Raw genomic sequence first — 23650 nt, 5'->3', positions numbered from 1 at the left:
CCGTTTTTTTTTCTCGTGTTATAACCCAAACATACTGCTGGCGTCTCAATCCATATGAGTCCTTGTGGTGAGAGGCTTTCGACAAACCCCTTCTTCACCATTTCCTTCTCTTTTTCGCTCCTTGGCGATCATGGTGATGATGATAGGGTTTCGGTTACCATTTATCGACAATTAGACTGCTAAAGGGATGGACCAACATAAATTATGTTTCCGCCTGCTAAACAAACAACCCGCAGAAAATGTGTTGCTTGTTTCGATGCTTCAGCTCAACACAAAGAAGAAAGATACCCCAACTGATATTTTCGATCCCTTTTGCGTGAAATTGAATCCCGAAAAATTACCGGTTAATCTTCGTGTTTGCGGTGAACGCTCCAGAAGGAGAGAAACGATTAAAAATATATTAATACGGACGTCTGCATACAAGACATGAATGACATCTGCTGACGCTCATACCAGCGGGTGATTGGTTGTCGATCGGAGGTTGAATGTTTGGGGAGGAAGGGCTTTTTGAGCGTACTGATGCATTTATAGCTAGGCACTATTCCCTCAGTAGTATCATCAACCAGTAATAGACAACTATACTATACATTCAATGACGGAAATTAGAGAAATCGAAAAATTGTTCAGGATTGAAAATTATAAACTGAGCCTTGTAAAATTAGTAATTCATTTAAGGTGTTTCGCTGTGAGATCCTTATTCTCGTAACCACTTCGAAACTTTAAGTGCACAAATATCAGCTCTAACGATACGAACCACAATAAAACTGTTACTTCACGTTTGCTGTACTGCAGCATGCATGAAGTAGCCATTTCAGGTGAAATGGGGCATTAATTTCCGAGATGTGTGTAATTGAAAATTCGAAGTGGAGGTGTATGTATAGCCTACGTGGTGGCCATTTGTGGACTCTACAAGGAATCACCTTAAGTAGAATTTTAATCTCATTTGAGAATTCATAGTATTTACTGATATCAGGGCTAAAAAATCTCGAAAACACACGGTGTTATTCATAATTCTGCTTTGGTCACTCATTTGAGCTAACAGTAATTGTCAAGGCATGTATAGATTTGAAACAAAATTATATTACTTTAGCAAAACAATGTCATGGAGCCGTTAAAGTGAACAAGCTTGGATTAAAATAATGTGATACAGAATTCACGAAGTTACTCTTTTTGTTATGATGTGCATCTTTGTCATTGACGAAACATTGAATGGGACTTTGACGAAGGTTTTTGGGTCCAGTCTATCAGTGACTATGTGAAAAACAATTTTGTCAATATCGCGCGAAAGTCTGTCAATTGCGATGACAGATTTCAGCACTGGTTGAAATACCTTGGAATTCAGAATCTGAATTATTATAGAATTTATAGAATTAAGAATTGTCTTAGAATTTATGAACTCGAAGGTAATTCTGAAAAGAGTTGAAAGGGAAGTGTGAGGTGAATTCTTTATGAATTCAAGGGAGAATTCCATGATAATTCTAAGTAGAGTTCCATGATGACAATTGCATAATTGTGAATAAAGCAAAAAGAATCTCAAAGATAAATCAATGACCACATTCTTTAGATGTCAGTGTTCACTCGGCTGTCGACAGAAGTAGGCCACTCTCGATTTGTGTCGCGCTATCGTCTGTTTACTCGACAGCAACCATTGTGTTGTCCTCCTCATTGTTCTTCAAGAGCAGTTCTTTCGGTCGATGCGGCGTCGACTTTAGAATTCAAACGTTTCGTGATGAGTGCGTGATTGCTGACCACGTTTCTCGTTCAATGCTACAATGGAAGCGCTCTGTCCCCCGTTGGCGATACTGCCATACAATGAAAACACTGGAAACACTTAATGAACAAAAAAAGATCTTTAGATGAGTTTTAAGGAACATTGATGATAAATTGGAGGAACTGCTGGGAGCATTACCAAAGAAATCTGAGATGAATTCAATGGGTATGCTGAAGAGAATCCATAAAGGCAAAATATTTATAAGGAGGATAATCTGAATGGAATTCTAACGGAGATTTTAATGAATTGAAAGGGAACCTTGCGAGAAGAGCATCTAGCAAATTCTGGGAGAACTTCAAGGCTATTTTGATAGAGTACTAAGAAAATACTGAAGAGAATTACAAGATTATCCTGACCATACCTTCAAAGCAAGTCTAATGTGAGAGAAATATGAGAAGAGTGTCAAGGCAATTTTGGCGGGTTCACCAAGAAAATTGTCACGAACATTCTAAGGGAATTTTATGTATTATGTTCTGTTCAGTGCTGTCATGGTAAGCTTTGAGCTGGTATCTAACTGATTGTTTCTATTAGTCTGCCCTGTAAGGAGCGCCTATGATTGTAATTTCAGAATGTACGCACAATTTAGCTCCCTTTTATTAAAACTAGAGTGCAGATAAACCTTTCTGCTATTGGATTTTAACGTTGGATCAAAACGCTACGGAGTTTTATGTAAGCCGTTTTGATCTAAGGACTTGGTCTTCATCAGGGGATATACAATTGTACAGCCTGTCGCAAGCTCGCAACCCAGTGGCGCCGGTGGTGTAATGGTAAACGTGGCCTGGGTTAAATCCCAGTCGGTGCCGTCGGGATGTTCTGAGGCGTAACATCTCTGATCACGCCTTTCTTCGGAAGGGAAGTAAAACCGTTGGTCCCCGGTTCATGAGTTGATGGGTCGATAGGTAGGATCCAGGTGTGGGAGCTACCTCCCTGGCGTCGGTAACAATGGTGCTCAGCACGGAAAATAAGATCGACGGAAAACAAATCAAGGGAAAAAAATACGCAGTTTGATTTCCGAACGAGTAAAGGAACAAACGATAATCAACTGGCCTTTGCGCTCAAGGAGCAATTGGCTTCAGTCTTTTTGGATATTAAGGGCCATTTGATTTTGTTTCCATAGACATACTGTCAGACAATTTGCACAGTAGTGACTACCCGGTATTTTAGTTAATTTCTTTTAAAATTTACTGTCAGAAAAACAAATAACCTTCAATCTAGGTCAACTGATAACTTCTAGAATTAGCTACATGTGCTTACCCCAAGGTTCATGTGTAAGTCCCTTACTTGAGATGATGCCGTGGTTTTCCTGAGAGGTCCACGTGCGGAAATCTTGCAAATACCATTGCAAAATTCCCTAAATAATCTGTCTTTCTGGGCAAGAAATTTAGAGATCGAATTTTCACCGCAAAAAAACTGTTTACAAGGAAGCGGATTCCAGCCCAACTGCGTCTAAATCTTTAACCTTTAACCTTTAACCTTCGACTACCTTGGAGTCTGGTTTGATTCAAAATCCACTTGAGGTACCCACCCTAAGTTGAAATACTGACAAAAGAGTCAACAAAGGATCAATTTTCTACGATCAATTTCCGGGACATGGTGGGGTGCTCACCCGGAAGACTTAATTAAACTGTATAAAACGACTATTCTTTCAGTTCTTGAGTATGGCTCTTTTTGCTTCCTCTCAGCAAGAAACAGCCACCTTATTGGAACGCATTCAATATCGTTGTTTACGTATTGCCCTTGGCTGTATACATTCAACACACAATATGAGCCTAGAGGTTCTAGCGAGAGTAAAACCCCTGGAGTACCGTTGCTGGGAGCACTCATTAAGAATATTGATTAAATGTAGTGTCAGTAACAAGCTTGTGATTGAAAACTTCGAATAAATTTTCGAATTGAGCACCCAGAATAGATTCGTGCGAATCTACCTTCCCAAGCAACATACATGTTATAAAACAGTTTATATAGCCTTTATATAACTGAATTTGGTTGTAAAGAAATTTACTCAACATAATTGCAAGAAAATGTGTTACTTGAGTTAATTATATGTCATCGGATATTAGCCTTTTGTGCTATAACCCCCCTCGTGTATGCTTTACTAACAACAGTTCTCCCATTGACTATGATCTCTCCATGAAACAGGCTATTCAAGGAGTTCTAGATCAACTTCGACCTACACAGTTCGAAAAAGTAGCGTAAATTTTTGTTCAATGTGATGCACATAAAAGGAGCGTCACATATCATACAAGTTTAAATTATAAATCATGCAAAGTTCTGAGACATTGTCGCATTGTCGCAAATATTGTATACAAGGGCCCAGTTTTATAAACAACATTACTTACAAGTTGCTCGTTTGCGTGAAATGAAATACAAGTTTACACGCATGAATGTTTACATCATATTTAAAATTCAGTTTTTTTATCTGTGTGATGTTAGAGTTTGATTTGACCATTCCCTCCTTTTCAAACAATGTTCAGCCATTGTGTCCCAGTTTTATTATCCTCCTGTTTCTGTGCTACTTGCCCCTGCCCAGCCAGGATTTGTTCAACCGTCCGAGAGTAGTATCTGAAGGAGGCTTCAAATAACCAGTTTCCTAACCTAGCACCTTCCAATCGAAATAATTACCCATTAACCATCACGACTAATTGGTACCCAATACTAACCTAGAACTACTGCTGATTAAAATGTAAATTCAAACCTTACTGATTTTTGGCTCCGCAAAGTGTCACACACGGCTGAGCCTAGTAAATAAATGAACAAGTAAAAATAAACGCTGGTTGCAAAGAGAAATATCATTCCAAAAGATGATCTAGAGTTGCATCCGAACGTTCGAAAAAGTCATAAAAATTATTTTCCTGAAAGTGCCCATCAAAAATAAATTTTAGCAAACCCTTATTACCTTTTGAAAAACTTTTCCAAATTGTTGTATTTAATGTTTCCGTTGTGAATAAACATCTGTTGCTTCTTGTGTGTTTGAGTCGTGTTTTTCATAATGATAAACACTCGAATTGCTATAAGTGCTAATGAGAGAACAACCTCTATGTACAAAGCAAACAATACGTGAGCACATTCATTGCATTCTCAGAACTGAAGCATCAGGAGGAATATGGCGTTTCATACCAGCTTATGAGGCAGAAAACAAGTTCCAACTTGAGTTAAAATATGAGTTCTCACAGCCACAAAGGATACAACAATTCTCAAAAAAAAAAAAAAATTATGCCACCAATGGTGACCATTAACCAGCTGACGACGCACCACAACTAATTGGCTCGTGAGAAGATCAAAACAAGTTTATCATTAATCCACAAACGGTGATCCAATAATAACATCCAAGCGAGAACCGTGTGCGGGCTCGGCCAGATATTGTCTGATACCGAGCCAGGGAAAAGGGGGAAATCTCCCAAATGATAGGGTTCGTTGCTTCGTGTGTTTGAGCTGCTGTTGTTCCAAAACGGCCTCATGCAGAAGTGTGAGATTATGATAGCTCTATTATATATGAGCAACGTGGAGGCCCACGTACCAACCGTTCAAGGGTGGCCTTTGCGGCTAAAAGAACCTTAAAAGCAGGAAAGACCGATTACTAGAGTGAGAGAGGGTTGAGAACTCCAACTGTTTTAATCAAATTGGACCACACCGATCGGAATAAGCCAGGAGGAGGTAGCTTCACGAACGGCATCATCACCAACAAGAGCAACATCCTCATCGGCACTGGTATTAGTTTAGGCTGAGGCAGTAGAATTGTGGAGTGCAACTGCCCTGGAAAGAATGTAATACAGAAACATAGAACCATGGTGGCATCGATGCAGGTAAAAGACCTGGAATTATCAAATTTAATAACGATTCGTTACACGCTTCTCTCATGCATTTTCGTTTGATTGCATTTTATAGGAATGCTTTATCACGAGGAACATCTTTGTAAAGCGGGGTATTTAGAGCGCTTTTTAAATAAAAATTATCCAAATATGGCAGCTGTATTTGTGTAGTTAGTGTTTCAATTACTGCAGTTTCACGCCAACTCGTCAACTGGTTGGCAATAGAAATACTCAAAGTGAGAGATGGGCGGAGAAAGCAACATACAATTTGGCAGCAGGGTTTTGAATGTAAATTATTTTGCAACCCTTGCAAGAAGCTACACACCAAATTTAAGTTTTCAATATCAGTAAAACGGATTGCTGGACCATGAACAATCAAATACTTTACTGACAAACAACACACGATATTTTTCCCAAGAAATTCAGCTAACGATTGCTGGACACTCAGTTAAGACCTGTCAAACTGATAGCATCAAAGTCGGAAGTATTTTGCATTCGTACAAATCCGTCCAAAACTACAAATTATGTAGGTAAAGGGTGTCCACGATGAAATTGCCACACACAAAATTGATTCGCAAAATTCGAGTTTTGATCCGATTGCCATCAAATTTTCAGGGATTGAGAAATAACTATTAAACTTCATTTTACCATTTTACTCGTATTTTATTTACAGTCCATACGCAAATGCCCGCACCTTGGCCTTAACCCCGGCCATAAGATTCTGCACAACCTGTGAATCAACCGTTTTTTGCATGTAAACCCATACTTTCTTCAGTTCCTCGACTGTCTTCACTACCTTAGGTCGTTTAAGAAGGTGCTGCTTCATAATCGCCCAGTACTTCTCGATGGGGCGGAGCTCCGGAGTGTTGGGAGGGTTGAACATTTTCGGCACGAAATTGACCTTATTGTCCGCATACCACTTCAGCACGTCCTTGGAGTAGTGGCATGAGGCCAAATCCGGCCAGAAGATTGTTGGGACGTTGTGGGCCTTCAGGAGAGGAAGCAGCCACTTCTGGAGGCACTCTTTTATGTACACCTGTCCGTTCATCGTGTCCTGGGTCACAAAAGGTGCACTCCGCTTCCCGCACGTGCAGATGGCTTGCCAAACCAGGAATTTCTTCGCAAATTTGGACATCTTCTGAGTGCGGACATGCTCCGGAACGCTGAACTTATCCTTGGCCGTGAAAAACAGGTTGCCGGGGATCTGTTTGAAGTCGGCCTTCACATATGTTTCGTCGTCCATGATGCAGCATTAAACTTTCGTCAGCATGTTGAGGTACAACTTCCTGGCACGGGTTTTGGCGGACTTGTTCTGCTTCTCGTCGCGATTAGGGGCCTTTTGTACCTTGAACGTTCGAAGCCCAGCCTTAGTTTTGGCCTTCTGGACAAAACTTCGGCTTAGGTGCAGCTTCTTAGCCACATCCCTAACGGAGGCGTTCGGATTTCGGTTGAAGGCCCCAACTACGCGGTTGTGATTTTTGGTGTTGTACGGAATACTTTTTCCTTCACTTCTGGGCTTCCGATCGGTGGTCAACCGTTCCTCGAAGCGCTTAATCACTCGAGACACCGTGGAATTCGCGATTCCCAACGTTTTAGCGATGGAACGATGCGAGAGATCCTTGTTCTCGTGATTAATGCGCAAGATTTTATCACGCACGAGCTGTTCTTTCGACTCCATTTCCGCGAGTTTTGATCACAGGACTTTAAAACTTGCAGGATGTAAATAATGCACTTTGAACTAAATCCACCCAAATTTTCATTAAATTCTACCCAACGGTTAAAAAGTTAGAGCAATTTCATAGTGTGGCAATTTCATCGTGGACACCCTTTAAGGACACTAGTTCGGACACTCGCTATATTTATTAAATTATACATGGAAAAGAGTCTGGCAATTTTGTCTTTATTATGTGTATTTTTGTATCAACGATCTTTTACAGAAGCTAGAAGTAAGTGAAAACAAATTCGATTTACTTAGTTCAATAGTTTAATCAGCAAAATGCAGCCAAATGTCAAAATTGTTTATTGCTGACTATCAGCAAAGAAATATTGGTCAAATATTTGCTGATTTTCAGTAAAATAATGTCATTAAGTAGATGTTCGTAGATGTCTTAAGTAGATGTTGAACTAATATTCCTACCTTTCCTCTGCGATTGTAAGGACGTAGCCAGGTATATAATGCGAGGTTTCTTTTGCAGATTGCATGGTATGGGAAAAGAATTTTGCGACAACATATTATGTTTTTGCGGAATATACGAGATGATCATTATATATCCACCTACGATTTGTGCCATCGCATATGCTATGCTATGCTATTTTCAGTAAAATAATGTCATTTTGACAGAAGTTGAAATTGCTGGAAAATTCAGCAGAATTCTTTTGCTGGAAAGATTGCTCATTTTTCACCAAGTCTAAAATCAGCAAAATTTTGCTGATTTTCGGCGATTTAAATTTGGTATGTACATACCAAATTCTATTTTCATCTTCCAACATAATGCTTCTTCTTTCCCTTATTTAACGTCGGTCTCTGTTCCGCAATCTAGTGCCAATCACCGACGGACATCGATTACCATCCATTGACGGCAATCGAATGTGCAGGAAAGCAGCTTCCACACCTGCCTAGGATATCGCACCCATTCACAACACACATGGGCCGGGACCAACGGCTTTATGCCTCAGAAAAATCCCACCGACCTCGGCTGGGATTGAACCCAGACCCATTGGGGTGTTAGAAAGCAGTCACGCTTACCACTACACCACCGGCGCCGGCACCAACATAATGCTAACATCTTTTCTATTACTTAAAACCCTGTAAATCATCAGCATCCAGTAAATCAGTTGTTTTTGCTGGACACCAGCAAATCATAGCCTGTCAAAAAAGAACAGAGTGATTTTTCTCATTAGTTGGACGACAGCTTACAAACAAAATTCTGCACAAACTGCATTGTGTTCAGAATCCCTGGATTATGATTGAGAAAGTTCACTATTTTTCGTAAAAATAACGTTAAGATACGGACATACCAATAAGTAATTCAAAACCAAAAAATAGATTGGCCCATTACTTGATAAGCCCCTGATTGAAGTGAAAAAAAAAGCATTTATTTAATCACTGAATTTACAGCAAAATTTCCATCATAATTTTCAGAAATAAATTACTGGTTTTCCAGCAAACTTCTGTCAAAAAAGATTTGCTAGATAACCAGCAATATATATTTTGCTGAAAAGATTGCTGGTTTTCCAGATAGAGCATAATTGAGCTGGTTTCTAGAAATTATAAATTGGTGTGTAGCATTTCACAGGACATTTATTAATGCCATTAATTATGCCGCGGATACACATTACACTTGTATGGCAAACTATGAGCATTAGCATTATTTGTATTATAAAACTAGTGCTCATCGATGTTCAAACTCGTACAGTTTATGTTAAGTTGTTGTATCGTGCCCATAATTATTATTCAAAAAATGCCCATGTTCGTAGTTTGTGGTACAAGTGTATCCGTGGCATTAGAATATTATTTTCGATTCCAAAAACCAGTTGAATCTGAGAAGCACATGAAAAATAAAGCTGATTGAATTTCTATTTGATTACAATATTCTGAAATATGATCTAGTAAGAACAAGAAATCCTCGGAAAATATTTAAAGGAAGATTCGCTCCGATTTTGACAGTTTATTTGGCACAAATCATTCTCTTCCTCTGAGGATTTCTAGTTGGCAACACCCTGTTAGATTCTATTTAAACTATGTAAATGCACAGACTTCGCCTACATACGTCCGAACTGATTTGAGATATGGGCGTAAATGTTTTTGTAAACAATGGCTTCAATCTCCAATTTCTCGTGAATAAATGCTCAATCTCACAAAATCAGATACGCCTTACGCCCCACAAACCAGTTCAGACTTGTTTTCCTCAGTTCGCTTTCAGCAGTTGTTTACTCCATCCGGTTATTGTTCGGTGTGTGATAAGTGGCGGTGTTGAAATTAAGAATACCATCAAACTTAGCTTTGGGAATGGAAGAACAAAACTCACTATGGACGAAATTGGAATCCACCTAAGTGGATCCCGTCCAGATGATTGCTGCATACAGGATAACTGAGGATAAATTTCTTTTCAAAAAGTTTAAGTCCGAAGAATTGATGCTCCATACGTAGCTGCATAACCCACAGCATTTATTTTTTCCATTATGATGATGGAAAGGTAATCGAGGTACGCATGCCGAATGCGGGGCATTATGTTCAATATGTGCGAGTATATCATCTGCCACCTGAACCTCGAAACAGAGATCTTGCGTTGGTGCTGGGGAAATACGATAAATTTTATCGTGTAATAGTGGAGAAATTTTATACAGAGCTGTGCTTTGACATGTAGACTGGTGTACGTGAAATATATATGTACAGCTTTCCCCCGAAGAACGCGTTACCCACTGAGTTCTACCCACCGCTTTGCCTCGGTGGGTTTTCAACCAAGTGCTCTGATTTTCTGCGAGTGACTAGTTCTCCATTGGCACTACTCACATGCAAAAAATCAGACCGACTGGTTGAAACCCCGCCGAGAAAAAGCGGTACGTGCAACTCAGTGGGTAACGCGTTCTTCGAGGGATAGCTGTATGTGAAAATGGAAATTCCCACATAGCTGTATTTCTTCAAACTAAAGGGGAATGGAAAAAAATTTATAGCAAGTGAGTGGAAGCAACCCTGTATAATTATTCTCTATCTCACCTAGTTCCCAAAAAATAAATATTGTGTCTCACTTGTAGGGAGATTAATCGTTATCTTTTTTGTACCATAAGAAGGAGTTTTGCATACTGAGAAACTTCTCTCTACTAAAAAAACGCGTGTTTTGATACCCTTAGTACCACTCTGGGGTAGCAACATCAATATCGTCAGTTCTGTCAGGCAAACCGGCTCCTGTCATTTCACAAAATGGACTGTACCTACAAATGCAATAGTACATTAATAGATTCAAATAGCCCAACATACCTCTACAAGTACCATTCACTATTGTTAATGCCAACGAAACTTTCCTTATACATCAAGAGGCTAAAGAGTCGTCAATCTTTCCTCATCGTCACAAATTGGACGAGAGAGCTCCTCCGTGATAACAACGTATAACTTAACCCTCATGACACCGATCGATGTGTATGACGAGACTTTAAATAGGTTATAGGGCGGTGGGGATAGCAATTATTGCCAGCTCCTTACGTTAAAGGTAAACTAGAAATCCATCATTTACCCCCATAAATTATATCTGGCTTGCACGTGACTTGAGAAGGGGCAGCATCGGGGTTTGTTGGTATAAGCAAACAATCATTAAACTTTTTCTAGCCGTCCGTGTCTCGAAGGAAATACAAGAAGCCAAGAAAAACGCAGCTCATGAAGCGAACCAAGCTTCGTTAAATATGTAAAATATTGAGTGAATACATGGGATATCAGTATTAATTTGATGTTTATTCATACGATATCGGACGAATGGGTAGGTGAGCGAGCACGAAAAGGGCACCCGTGTGCTTGAACAACATCCACATGATACCGGAGAACGTGCAGCACGGCTCACCCTCTCGTAATGAATAATGAAGGAGTTTTCCACTCAGCTCAGTCAGTTTATGTTTCTCACCCCCGTTTTCGGTTGATGTGCTGAAAACTCGTAACTCGTGCTAAAAAGAAACACTCCTTTCTGATTTGAATATTCAATCCCAATTAGTAAATCGATATATTTTCTTGCCACATCGCAGAATCACAACCGGCACTCTGTAATATTTCTTCTTTTTCGACTAAATAATGTAGGGAAGATGTGCCAGTTATGGTTATACGTTCGTATGGTGCATTCCAGTAATGGAATCCTATTCCTTTGGGCCAAAATTGGAACATACCATCATATGGACTTATTACCATGACTGGTATATGTACTCTATAGGAATGAAAAGAATGTTGTAGGTACGAGTTTTGGATATGATTTCAATAAGTGGATAGCGGACTGTATGCGTAGAACAGTTGTTGAAGTTTTCAGTTCGATTGTCATTACTATATTTTGAGTACTGTAATAGCTCAAAATCTTTAAAAGCTGATTACACTAGTTTACAGCATTTTTGAACTCGGTAAGGTGATGATCATTTCCAATGCAAAATCCTACGCTGAATTCAATGCCGTGGTCAGAAAAAAATAAAGTAGAGCCATTTTTGAGATATACAAAAATTTTGATTTTTTGAATTTTGGACAAAAGTACGATTACTAAAATGTCAATATCTTTGGAACTAGTGCACCAATTTTAAATCTTTTTTTATGAAAATGAAGCTAAATAAGCTATCGTTTACAAGAATGTTATGTCTTAAATAAAAATTTAATTTTGAAGTCATTTAAAAATTTACAGCATTTTTTTTTATTTTTCCTGCGAATTTTCCATAAAAATCTTGTTTTAATCTACATTTTTAATGGGATAAAAAGATTCAAAAAATCATTCCATAATTTATTCTTAAAGTCCATTCAAAACCGGAGAAAATGAGCCTTTAATGGATGAAATCGGTTGGAAATTGTCGAAGTTATGAGCATTTTTGTAAAACACTTAAAAATGTTGCTGAAATACAACAGCTTTAGAGTTCCTTTTCTAGGTGTCGTTGTAAGCATCCAATTTGCATGTAAAGTTTTCATGGGAGATTCTTTTCTCTACATATCAATTTGATTAAGGCATATCAGGATTTAAAACCGAGTTGATACAAAAGAAATTTATTTAGGTTTTATTAAAAATGATTGAGAATCGAATGACTTTGTCTTCGATGTATTGAACTTGTTTCTCGAATCAGAAACCAACAATAGTCACCCATCATTGCTTCATCCCAAAACCCTTGGTAACGACGTTCCATCATCTTCATTTGTTGGTGAAAACGTTCGCAGTGCTCATCACTCTCGTCACCAAGATTTTCTGGGAAAAAATCCATGTTAGAATGTAGGAAATGTATCTTCAAAGACATATTCACACCTGTGTTCAGTGAAATAAAAGGATTTGAAATTAATTATATGTAACAAACACAATATTTTTGATTTATACCTATTTTCTCATAATTTTTGAGCAATTCATCGACGGCTTCCCCATAATCTGGGCTTCTAAAATTTCCTAAAAAGGTTGTGACAACACGCTGGAACGATTTCCACGCTTCTTCCTCATCTGGTGTCAAAACTGTATTGAATGCGGAATAATTGAGCAGTAATTTGGAAATACTGATTTCAAGTACTGGAATGCCGGCCCTTCTTTTTGCAACGCTTTGACGAAATTTTTGAATAGCCCAAGTTTTATATGTAGTGGTGGAAGTATTATGCGTTCTTTTACCACAAGAGGATCATTTTTAACGTTGTCTTTACCAATTGTGAAATTATCCCGTTTTGGCCAATCTTTTCGGACGTAGTGTTCCTTACGAGCTCCACTGTCCCATTTACACAAAAAACACATATATTTTGTGTATCCCTGTTCCAATCCAGTCAACATGGCAACCACTTTAAGATCGGAACAAATTTTCCAATTGTGTTGATTGTAATTTATCAAATTGAGCAATAGCGCCATTGATTCATACGTTTCCTTCATATTAACGGCATGAGCTAATGGAATAGAAGGTTTCTCATTCCCTTGATGCAGTAAAACGGCTTTCAAGCTCAACTTGCTGCTATCGATGAATAAACGCCATTCAGCTGGATCATATGGCTCACCAAACTCTTCAAACAAGCCGTTTACGTCATGGCAAAAACATGCCTTGTCCTTTGTAGAATAATATTTGTCAAATTTCTTGTGACGATTCCTGTGACAAGAAATTTTGACCTCCTTGCTCAGCATGTTGTGTTCTTTCAAGCGTGATGCCAGCAATTCGGATTTCTCCTTCGATAAGTCGAGATCTCGCACCAAATCATTAAATTCGGATTGTGTAAACAGTTTTGGGTTTCTTTCCAATTCCACCTCGAAGTCTTCCTCGCATTCCTCCTTGAATTCCTCCTCACTTTTTGTGACGGTCGATTCAACAGAGGGCGCTCGTTTCCGCTTTGGATAAACAGGATACGGGACCGAACTTGAATGTGGAACAGGTTTTGTCATAGAAGCCACTTGTGGATACTCAACTGTTTTGTGACGTCCTTGTTGCTTAACTTTTGTCATTTTTACACTTGAATTCACGTTTTGTCGTATACATCGTTAAGCAATGTTAAAGAAAGAAAGCTATCAAATTGAGTTGGTTGCGATAGGTTCTCGCCGAGCGGTCTCACAAATACTAGCGTAAATTATATTGTTGAAAATATCCCATTTAATTTTGCGTGACAGTTGGTAGTGTTAGTGAAATGCACCGTATGCGTACACGTCCGCAGAAAGGCTTACTGGAAGTGGTGCATGAACCTAGGAGCGGGACAACGGCCAATCTTGGAACATTCAATTTCCATGATTTTACAAAAAATTTCATAACTTAGACAATTTCCAACCGATTTCATCCATTAAAGGCTCATTTTCTCCAGTTTTTAATGGACTTTAAGAATAAATTATGGAATGATTTTTCGAATCTTTTTATCCCATTAAAAATTTTGATTAAAACAAGATTTTTATGGAAAATTCGCAGGAAAAATAAAAAAAAATGCTGTAAATTTTTAAATGACTTCAAAATTACATTTTTAATTAAGACATAATTTTGTAATGAACGATAGCAAATTTATTTAGCTTCACTTTCATAAAAAAAGATTTAAAATTGGTGTACTAGTTCCAAAGATATTGACATTTTAGTAATCATACTTTTGTCCAAAATTCAAAAAATCAAAATTTTTTATATCTCAAAAATGGCTTAATTTTTTCTGACCACGGCATTGAATTCAGCGTAGGATTTTGCATTAGAAACGTTGGTCAACCACTAAAGTTCACACTTTTTATGTTGTTTTGTAAACTAGTGTTATCACTGCCTACTGTATGTATGTATGTATGTATGTAGGCTCTTCTCAACAGCAATATCAAATTTCGTCTTCATTCTGAATTCAATATACTGCTGTATGAAGGGTCAAAAAGGGTTGATGGATTCGTAAGTGGAGACACATACGCGAAACCCGCGGGAATAAGAGAATCTCTTTCCAACAATATGATTCAACAAAAAGAATAACGAAATTTGCATTACATGTTAACCTTTCCACGGGATAGTTTGTTTGAGCAGAACGCGTCAAATTCATTGTAACACACACATTAGATCCGTTTGCGTTGCGTTGACGCATACCATACAATTACCATAAAATAATATAAAATCACAACAAAATCTATTGCCAACAATCGATATTATTGTAAGTATTTCATACAAGAAAATTTAATATATTTTTATTACAATAGATCTACAATACGTTCCAAACAGTTTGAATTTTCAACAGTAGAAAAACAATAAAATGAATGGTAAATGGCTTAAATTTGTTTTGGAAAAAGTGATTTTTTGTACGATTAAGATATATAGCTACATTGTTATATTGTATACTACCCTATTCACCATTCTATTTTTATTTCATGGTTGTTGACAAAACAATTTATGTTAAGTACAATTGTATGGTTACAATACGATTCATTGTAGCTCTATCATTCATTGTTTACGGACATTGAACCACCTACCAAAACGGGCGTTTTTTTTTTATTTTGGATACGTAAACATTATTTTGAAAGGGTAGTGTCTTGAGAGAAGTTGATAGATATTTCATAAGCTTTGTTTTGAAGTAAGTAAAATTAAGATCTATCCATCTAGAAGGGCAATATAAAATTTAAAATTTTTGTGAACATGCCCAAAACTTGTTTACAAGTTGAGCAAAGTTGTAGATAGCTTAGCTTAGCTTAGCTTAGCTTAGTCTGACTGCACGTATCGATAGTTGCACTCCGTGATTGATCTGAACCAGTGAAATTGTACAAAGAATCAACTGAATAGGGCTTGGGAGTAACCTGCCATTCTCAGTGTACATGTTCCAGTGACTCCTACCTTTAAAGATCAATAACGTCATCGGCCACGTCCTTGCAATCAGGTAGGAGAGGGAAGGAATGTTAGTGTGTGACTTTTGTTGTTTTGGGACCGTGTTTACCTCTGCATCCCACAAAAGTCACAGGAAGGAGGTTTTGTTAGTGGGTTAGGTTCGTTGGATCAGGATTCACCTTGATAAGTGATGCGATCTTTTGTTTTGTGTAGTTATTTATAAGTGTTTTCGATTTATGCTCTAAACAGCCGGCTGTCTAGAGATGTAGATCATTATTAGATGTGTGTATACCGATTTAAACCAACAATAAGGATACTGTTGGGGCCACTCACAAAGTGTGATGATGGTTTATTTTATTTTATCAATGACCAAAATAATTAATTATAACGGTTTGATCCGATTTAAACCAACAGCAAGGATGCTGTTGGGGCCACTCACAAAGTGTGATGGTGGTTTACTTGATTGAATATAAAATAATTATTAGAACCGATTTGACCCGATTTAGACCAACGGCAAGGATACTGTTGGGGCCACTCACAAAGTGTGATGGTGGTTTATTTAGTTCGGAAGAAAATGAATATGTATACTTCTTTTTTTTATATAATAGAACGAATTTGTACTGATTCAAACCAAAAGCAAGGGTTCTATTGGGGCAACTCACGAAGTGCGATGGTGGTTTATACTATAAGGGCATAAAACAAAATCAAGAGCCATTTCGGTTTCCATAGCTTCCTAGACACTCGGCCGCAAAATAATCTTATCCGACGGAAACGTCTCGATCATCGCGCGATTTACCGTATTGATTCAAATTCCGAACAGTGCGTTAAAATCATCCTTAGAAAAACACCTTTTTTACCTAAAATATTGCTGATCCGCTCAGAATGTATTTAAACTCACGACTTATCGTAATATGGACATCCTAAAAGAAAATTTTTCAAAATCCGTCCCATACAAAAACACAAGTGCTCAGAATTTGAGCGTGTTCGTAATATGAATCAGAACGGTACAAACTGTAAAAATACCATTATACAATACATACTGGTATCACGTATGCCCCATTCACATTCACTCATGCATTTTGGGTTCATTCACACTCTTAGTCATAGAATAAAATTCATTCAACGTTCATTCATAATTTTTTTGTTCTGTCTCCACACACACTAATACAGCTTTGTGTTTATTCCTCCTCCAAACCCCCCCACTCCCACGCCTCATTTATCATTGAGAAAAAGGCAGCAAGATCTACAAGATATTCCCTGCAATCATCACGTGGTAAAACTACTTACTCCCTCGTTAAAATTTAAGTCGAAATTATATTAAAAAAAAAGTGTTTCATTAAGAACAGTGCCCATAATACTCCCAAAACGATCTCTGAGGTATGAAATCCTTAAATATATTATAGATTATGTTAATATAGGTATATTCGCAACGAACCATGTATTTTTAGGTTACAACCATGGATTTTTTGACTGACAATAAGGGCGATTTCTACTGGTTACTGCAAATTCCGGGAGACGGAAATTGTCTCTTTGGGGCAATTGTTCATCAGCTGTTTGGTATAGTACCCAGCTATGATCTGTTTTGCTCATATAGCAGGCAGCTAAGGGTAGCAGCTGTTGATGAGATCCGTGAAAACCTGGAATTTTATACTGGTCATTTGATCACTTTTGCTGAAGATTTCGTGCTGGAGAATGTTCCGATTGACGTTAAAATTCGAAGATATTTGGATGCATTATGGTCGGACGGCTTCTGGGGTGGTGCAGAATCTGTTGCTGCAATTTGCAACCATCATCAGATATCTATAGTCGTACACCAGGATAACGGAAAGATCGAGTTTGTCCCAACAAGATCCGAACATCAGGAATGGCCCGTTTATAATATTTTTTATCGGGGTATGCATGATGGGGTTCGCACCCATTATGACAGCGTTTTATGTTTTCGTCCTCGGGAATTACCTGCCTTTTCTTACGCTGGATTTCAATCGAATACAGTTCTGCTGTTTGATGTAAGTATCGCAGCCACCGTCGTATCTGTTGGAGATACCAATCAATCAATATTTTCATCGCTGCACCATCAACTCACTCGAGTACCGCCAACTGAAGAGAGTTTGAATATCTACCGAGGTTTGATCGCAAGTGAACTTGAGACTCAGCCGAATTTGTTGGAGTTGTGCGGAATCGATTGCAAACAAGAAGATTTAGCTTCTTATCTATTTCGGTTGCGTATTGGCCATCATGATGCCGGATTGGCAGCATTGTCCCTTATGGCGTCACTGTTTCGTATAACTATTTTCATTCATAGTGACGTTAAAGAAACACGTCGACTTGATCCGATGGGCCTTGCGAGTGTTGCATACGTCCACATTCTTGAAGAGGATCGAGGTGATTGTAATGTGTTCTCAAGTGTGGTTTCTTTGGAAAGACTTCGTCCCTCAGTGTCCGCTCAGTTGCGTCGTAAACCACCGCCGGATCATCTATTGATTGCTTCCAAAGTGTCCCGTTACGAACAGTCAGCATCTCAGGAAACTGTTGAGGTTGAAGTATTTGTAGATGCTAGTCGCGGATTACGGTTGGCATCGCTCAACGTCCACGGCTGTCGTATGAAGAGCAAGCAGGAAGCGATTGACAACTATTTCTTGTCACAGAATGTCCATGTCGCGTGTCTGCAGGAGGTTAACCTTGACTGCCTACAGCTTATCTCGTCTAATTATCGTTGGTATATGGGAGCTGCATCTGGAAGTCGGAAGCGGGGCCTTGCCATTTTGGTCCGACTGGGGTTGGATGCCCAAATAGAAGCCATCAGGGATTATGGTTTCAGCATCCAGTACGTAGAGCTGGTCTATAAGGTATTGCATTTGATACAATTTCTATTCCTTTTGATAGTCAACATATAAGAAATATTTCATTATTACAGGTTGAAAATATTTCCCGTAGCCTACAAATAGTACATGTTCATGGGCCAAATCAGAACTCCGATGTTTTCTTTTCCGATCTTGGAAGGTTAGTAAGTAACCTCTCGAGTTCTCGACGTGTCATCATTGTTGGGGATTTCAACTGCCATTTGAGCAATCGAGGCCTTACTTTCTCGGAGTCCGCCCTTATTGGGAAATACGCTGGTCATGATAATTTTAACGACAACGGGATGCAGATGCGGCTGTTCTTGAATTTGTACTGTTTCGCTGCTCGATCCACTCAATCTGTTGCAAACGCTAGTTTCAGGTGGACGTGGTCCAATGGTAGATCCAAGAGCCAAGTAGATCACCTATTGACGCACATCAACTCTGAGTTGTACCTCAAGCACTTACAGTGTAAGTCCCCTCGATCTGTAACTACCGATCATAGAGTGTTGATGTGCAACATCACTGAGAGCCGCTCTGTTCCGTGCACGAATTCACGCGTGGGACAATTCAGTAGACCAGTCACTCGTTTGAACCCGGCTCCATTGTGCAACGAAAATGTTCGCTTAAAGTTCTGCATGGAACTGGAGAACCGCACAGGTAGCATAAATTCATCCACACCTTTACAGGAGCATTGGTCAAGGCTCCGGCAGAAGGTGTACCAGTCAGCCGAGTCGGTCCTGAGGAAACCCATACATTTCATAAACCGAGAGTGTAGAAAAGCTCTTGCCAAGGTGAAGAAGATGTCGTTTTGGGTTAAAAGGTCTCCACACCCAAAGTGGACCTATAGACTAGTAGAGGCCCAGCAAGAGTTACGCAAACTCCAGCGTGATCACGAGGAAAAAGAAATCGAAGCGTTTTTTAAGGACCTTCATAAGTACCCAGCTGGTGAGAGGATAAATCGGACGTTTTGCTACCTAAAACGGCACAAGAAAAAGGGTGTGGCCACACGTAAAGAGACAACGATCCGTCTAAATGACTGGCTGCTAGTTGACGACGGCGCTACGCAGATACCAACGTTGCTACCTGAACCAGCTAATGAAGATCTTTGCTCCGGTCCTACTTTAAGCGAGGTAGAGTCTATCGTTACTGAACTGAAAAATGGGAAGACTCCAGGAGTGGATGGGCTTTGCAGTGAGTTTTTCAAGTACGCCGACGAGCAGACCCTCACCGAATTACACCAGCTGCTGACGAAGGTTTGGGAACAAAATGTGCTGCCAGAGGAGTGGAAGCAGGTAATTGTTGTGCCTATTCCCAAGACTAAGAACCCTAAGACGGTTGCCGAATACCGGCGTATCTGTCTCAGCTGTACCGGCTACAAAGTTTATGCCATCTGGCTCCTTCGCAAGCTTCAGCACCTTACCGGACCGTTGGGAATACATCAAGCCGCCTTTCTCCAGGACAGGTCCACAACTGACCATCTGCACGTACTCCAGAGGATATTGCAAGAGTATTGGAATGGAGGAAAGCCGCTCCTTCTTATGTCGCTGGATATCGAAAAGGCATTCGACCAAGTGTCGTTGGAGTCGTTGCCAGCTATACTACGAGGTAACTTTATGTCTTTGTTTTCCAACTATTAATCCCATTCAACATCATCTCTGCTTTTTCCTCGGACCGTGCAATGTTTATAACACGGGAGTAGAAACTTGGTATCTGCAGCTTTCCTCTATCAGATGATAGTATTAGAATCATGTGATTTTTGTATTTTTCTTTTTCGGTATAGGTAAGGGGGTTCCTGATGCGTTCATCAACCGCGTTCTTGAATGCCTGAGAGGAGAACAAGTGCAGGTATTGTGGCAGGGCCAGATGACACGGCCAATGGAACGAAAGAGGGGGATAAAACAGGGTTGTCCATTGTCCCCTTTTATTTTTAACCTAATTATGGAGTCCGTCCTGGAGTCGGTTGCAGACGAGGTGCAAAATCTTCGTCTGGATCAGAAAGGCCGTCTTACCCTGCCTATCATTCTTGCATTCGCCGATGATCTTATTATTATCGCAGAGAGCATTGAAGATGTTGAAGCCATTCTTACAAAGCTTATTGAGTACCTTTCGTACGTGGGATTGAAGCTTAACAAAGATAAGTGCAAAGTATTAATACGCGAGCCTAATGCTGAGGCGGTTCCTGAGATTAACATTTGTGATACGAATTACAAAACGACTGAACCTCTCCGTTATCTGGGCGTCTACCTAACGGCCCGTTTAGAGCGCCCAAAAACTGTTCGCACCAGATGTCAAAACAGTGTTAGAGTCTCCCGAGCAATAATGGAGTTTTTGAGAAAGTACAAGCCTACTTGGCAATTGGGGCGTATCATATACGAGTCTGTTATTGCTCCCGCTATGTTGTATGGCACTCAGGTCGCTGTCCTTACAAGTTGAGCAAAGTTGTAGATAATACAAATACTAGAAAGTATGCTCAAGATGTCAATACCGTTTACTAATTCTATGATGAGTTAATTGACATTTATATGAAAAACCCTCAAAAATCATTTTTGTTAGAAAAAAATTCATGACTTCATTTTAGCTGAAAGATTTGTCTAAGAAAGTTGTAGATATCATTGAAATACGCATTTTATAAGAAAATAAGAGATTATTATAATGATACTAGTAATAGTTATTCAATATTTTACCTTCTATGTAAATATCTTGAGAACGGGCAAAAACGGGCAAACCAAACCATCTTCACCCAAAAAGTATGCCTTTGAACTACAACATTTTTTTTTCATTTATTTATTTCAACAACCGATGTAGACTAGTACTAATGCATATACAAATTTGTTTTTTTTTAAAGAATATTTTAAAAAATTGTCTGGTATTCTGTTTTTACTTCCTACGAGTTATGATTCCGTATAGAGTTAAAATATTGTTTTACTTTATACCGAGGCATTGTTAAGTCAATGGTTTCGCAATATTGACTGTTAGACGCCATCGTGCGATTTAATGGCCCAAATTTTGCATAGTTTGTGTAATGATAGGTTATGACAAATAAATTTCGATTTCTGAGTTGTCGAGTAGCTGCATGCAAAGTTATTTTTGATAAAAGTTATGCTGAGTTAATGCGCTGCGAAACAATATCGTTTACAAACGAAACCATTGCATTTTCATGTCGCTCTTTTAATGTTTTCATAAGAGGAAATGATATCCAACCTAATATACGAAGACCAGACAATGCTACAAGAATTGACCTCACATAGGCAATATATAGTGTTTTAATTGTGTATGGGTCTTGGAAGTTATAGCAAAAGCGCTTGATAAAGCCTAGCATGTTATTTGCCCTGTGCATTATTGTTTGTTTGGAGTCTAAAATAATCCCTTAATCCTAGGTTGCAAATACTCATTTAAGCTAAAGCAATGTTTTTTTTTTTAAATTATGAAATAATTAGATGCTATGTTCATATTTTGAATTGGTAAGATACAAGAAGAGGTTGCAAAGAATGTGTTTGATATATTAAACCTGTTTATTTCACTACTGTGTAACCTCTTCTTGTAAGTTACAAGTAAATCATGTCATCATACCATCTTTTGGTTTTATTATTCCGGAAAACATTATTTTAGCTGAATGAGTATTTGAAACCTTGCTTAATCCCTTACTCTTTCACATTTTCCTACATTCTGATTTCCTAATGCAATTGAAATATTTGACGGTGTTCTTTTCCTGCTAAATGATATTAAGTTGCATTTTTGCAGAATAAAATGAAGAGGTCCCAAATGAGAGCCATGGGGAACTTCTGAGGTTTCTTGAATTGGGGTCAATTTCTTTCCGTTGAATTTAATTATTCGTTGTCGGTTAGTTAAATATGATTCAAGTCGTTTCAGTAATCCTGGCTCAATTCCATTTCTTTTTCATTTGAAGAGTAGCATTGGTATGTCAATGCGGTCAATTGCCTTGCTAAAGTCCGCATAGAGGGCTTCTACGTGCACACTTAGAAAAAATTACCGACCTCGGTAATTCATTAACCGAATTCTCAACAGCTGAACGGTCGGTAATGTTTTCGGTAATCGAGAACATTACCGAAAAATCTGTAAACTGAATCAGCAAAATTAGTTGTCAAATTTACCGAACGATCGGTACCGTTTACCGAAAAAATAAGATTGATTTGTAATCGACTTTTCCAGAGAACTGTGTTTTTAGAGTCGATATAGAAAATGAAATTTACCGAAAGATCTGTAATTTTTTAAAAAGGTTACCGGCTCAGCTGTAATTCGCTAAATTATTGTTTCAATGTATCTTCTTGGTTTATAGCTTAAATTAAATACATTTTTCCTTATCCTTTATTTTATTTTATTCTTACGGATATGTTTTATGAAAATCTAAAACCCAAAACATACTCGTAGCGCTGGCGGTCACTACAATCCATACACATATTTGGCTCCAGTTGTGGTCAATGTACTAAAGTTGAAAATTGCTGCCGGTATAAAATTTCTGTTTTTTATGTGGTCATTGATGCAGTCCGGTAACATAACCTGGAACTTGCGACCGACAGAAAAAACAAGCAACAACAACGGCCATCTGTAACAATGGGTATTTATTTAGATAACGAAATATAATTACTTACGGAAAATATTTACGATTCGCCCATCTTTTTGCGTTGCAGCTGGTCCATAAAAGCATCCATCATTCCACTTTTTATTTTTCATAACAGTTTCCACTTAAAAACTTTTTTTTTAAAAGGTTGAAAACACATTACGGTGGATTTGACGTTTCTCGCTGTCAAAGCTACCGGGCTCGGTAATGTAACGCTATGTAACGAAAATTCAGTCATATGTTTCACCGATGTCAGTGATGAAGCTGATTTACAGATCTGCCGGTAATTAGTTTTACCGTTTTCGTTGAATAGAAATGAAATCACCGAAATTCGGTCATTTTATTTACAGTTTTCAGCAAAAAAGCGAGGAAATACCGAAACATCTGTAATTTTTAGGATTACCGATCTAAGACGGTAACTTTTTTACCGAACTCAGGGTCTCTGTTTGAGTGTGTGGTTTCCATTATCCATTCCATTTAATGAATAGTCTATAAATTCAAGTAAATTTGTCGAGGTCAAACGTCCGTCAAAGAAGCCGTGTTGCATGTCAGTAATTCTATGCTTGGTTTGAATGAATAATTGTTCATTTACCTCGAAAAACTTAGGAATACAAGAGATAGTGGCTATTCCATGAAAATTACGTACGTTAGATTTCCGGCCGGATTTAAAATATTAGGTGCTAAAAATAAGCTTTTCCAT

Source organism: Ochlerotatus camptorhynchus, unplaced genomic scaffold (assembly GCF_037179485.1).
Source record: "Ochlerotatus camptorhynchus isolate MF236.1 unplaced genomic scaffold, CSIRO-AGI_Acam_v1.1 ptg000393l, whole genome shotgun sequence".
Classification (NCBI taxonomy): Eukaryota; Metazoa; Arthropoda; class Insecta; order Diptera; family Culicidae; genus Ochlerotatus; species Ochlerotatus camptorhynchus.
Note: the sequence above shows the minus strand (reverse complement) of the source record.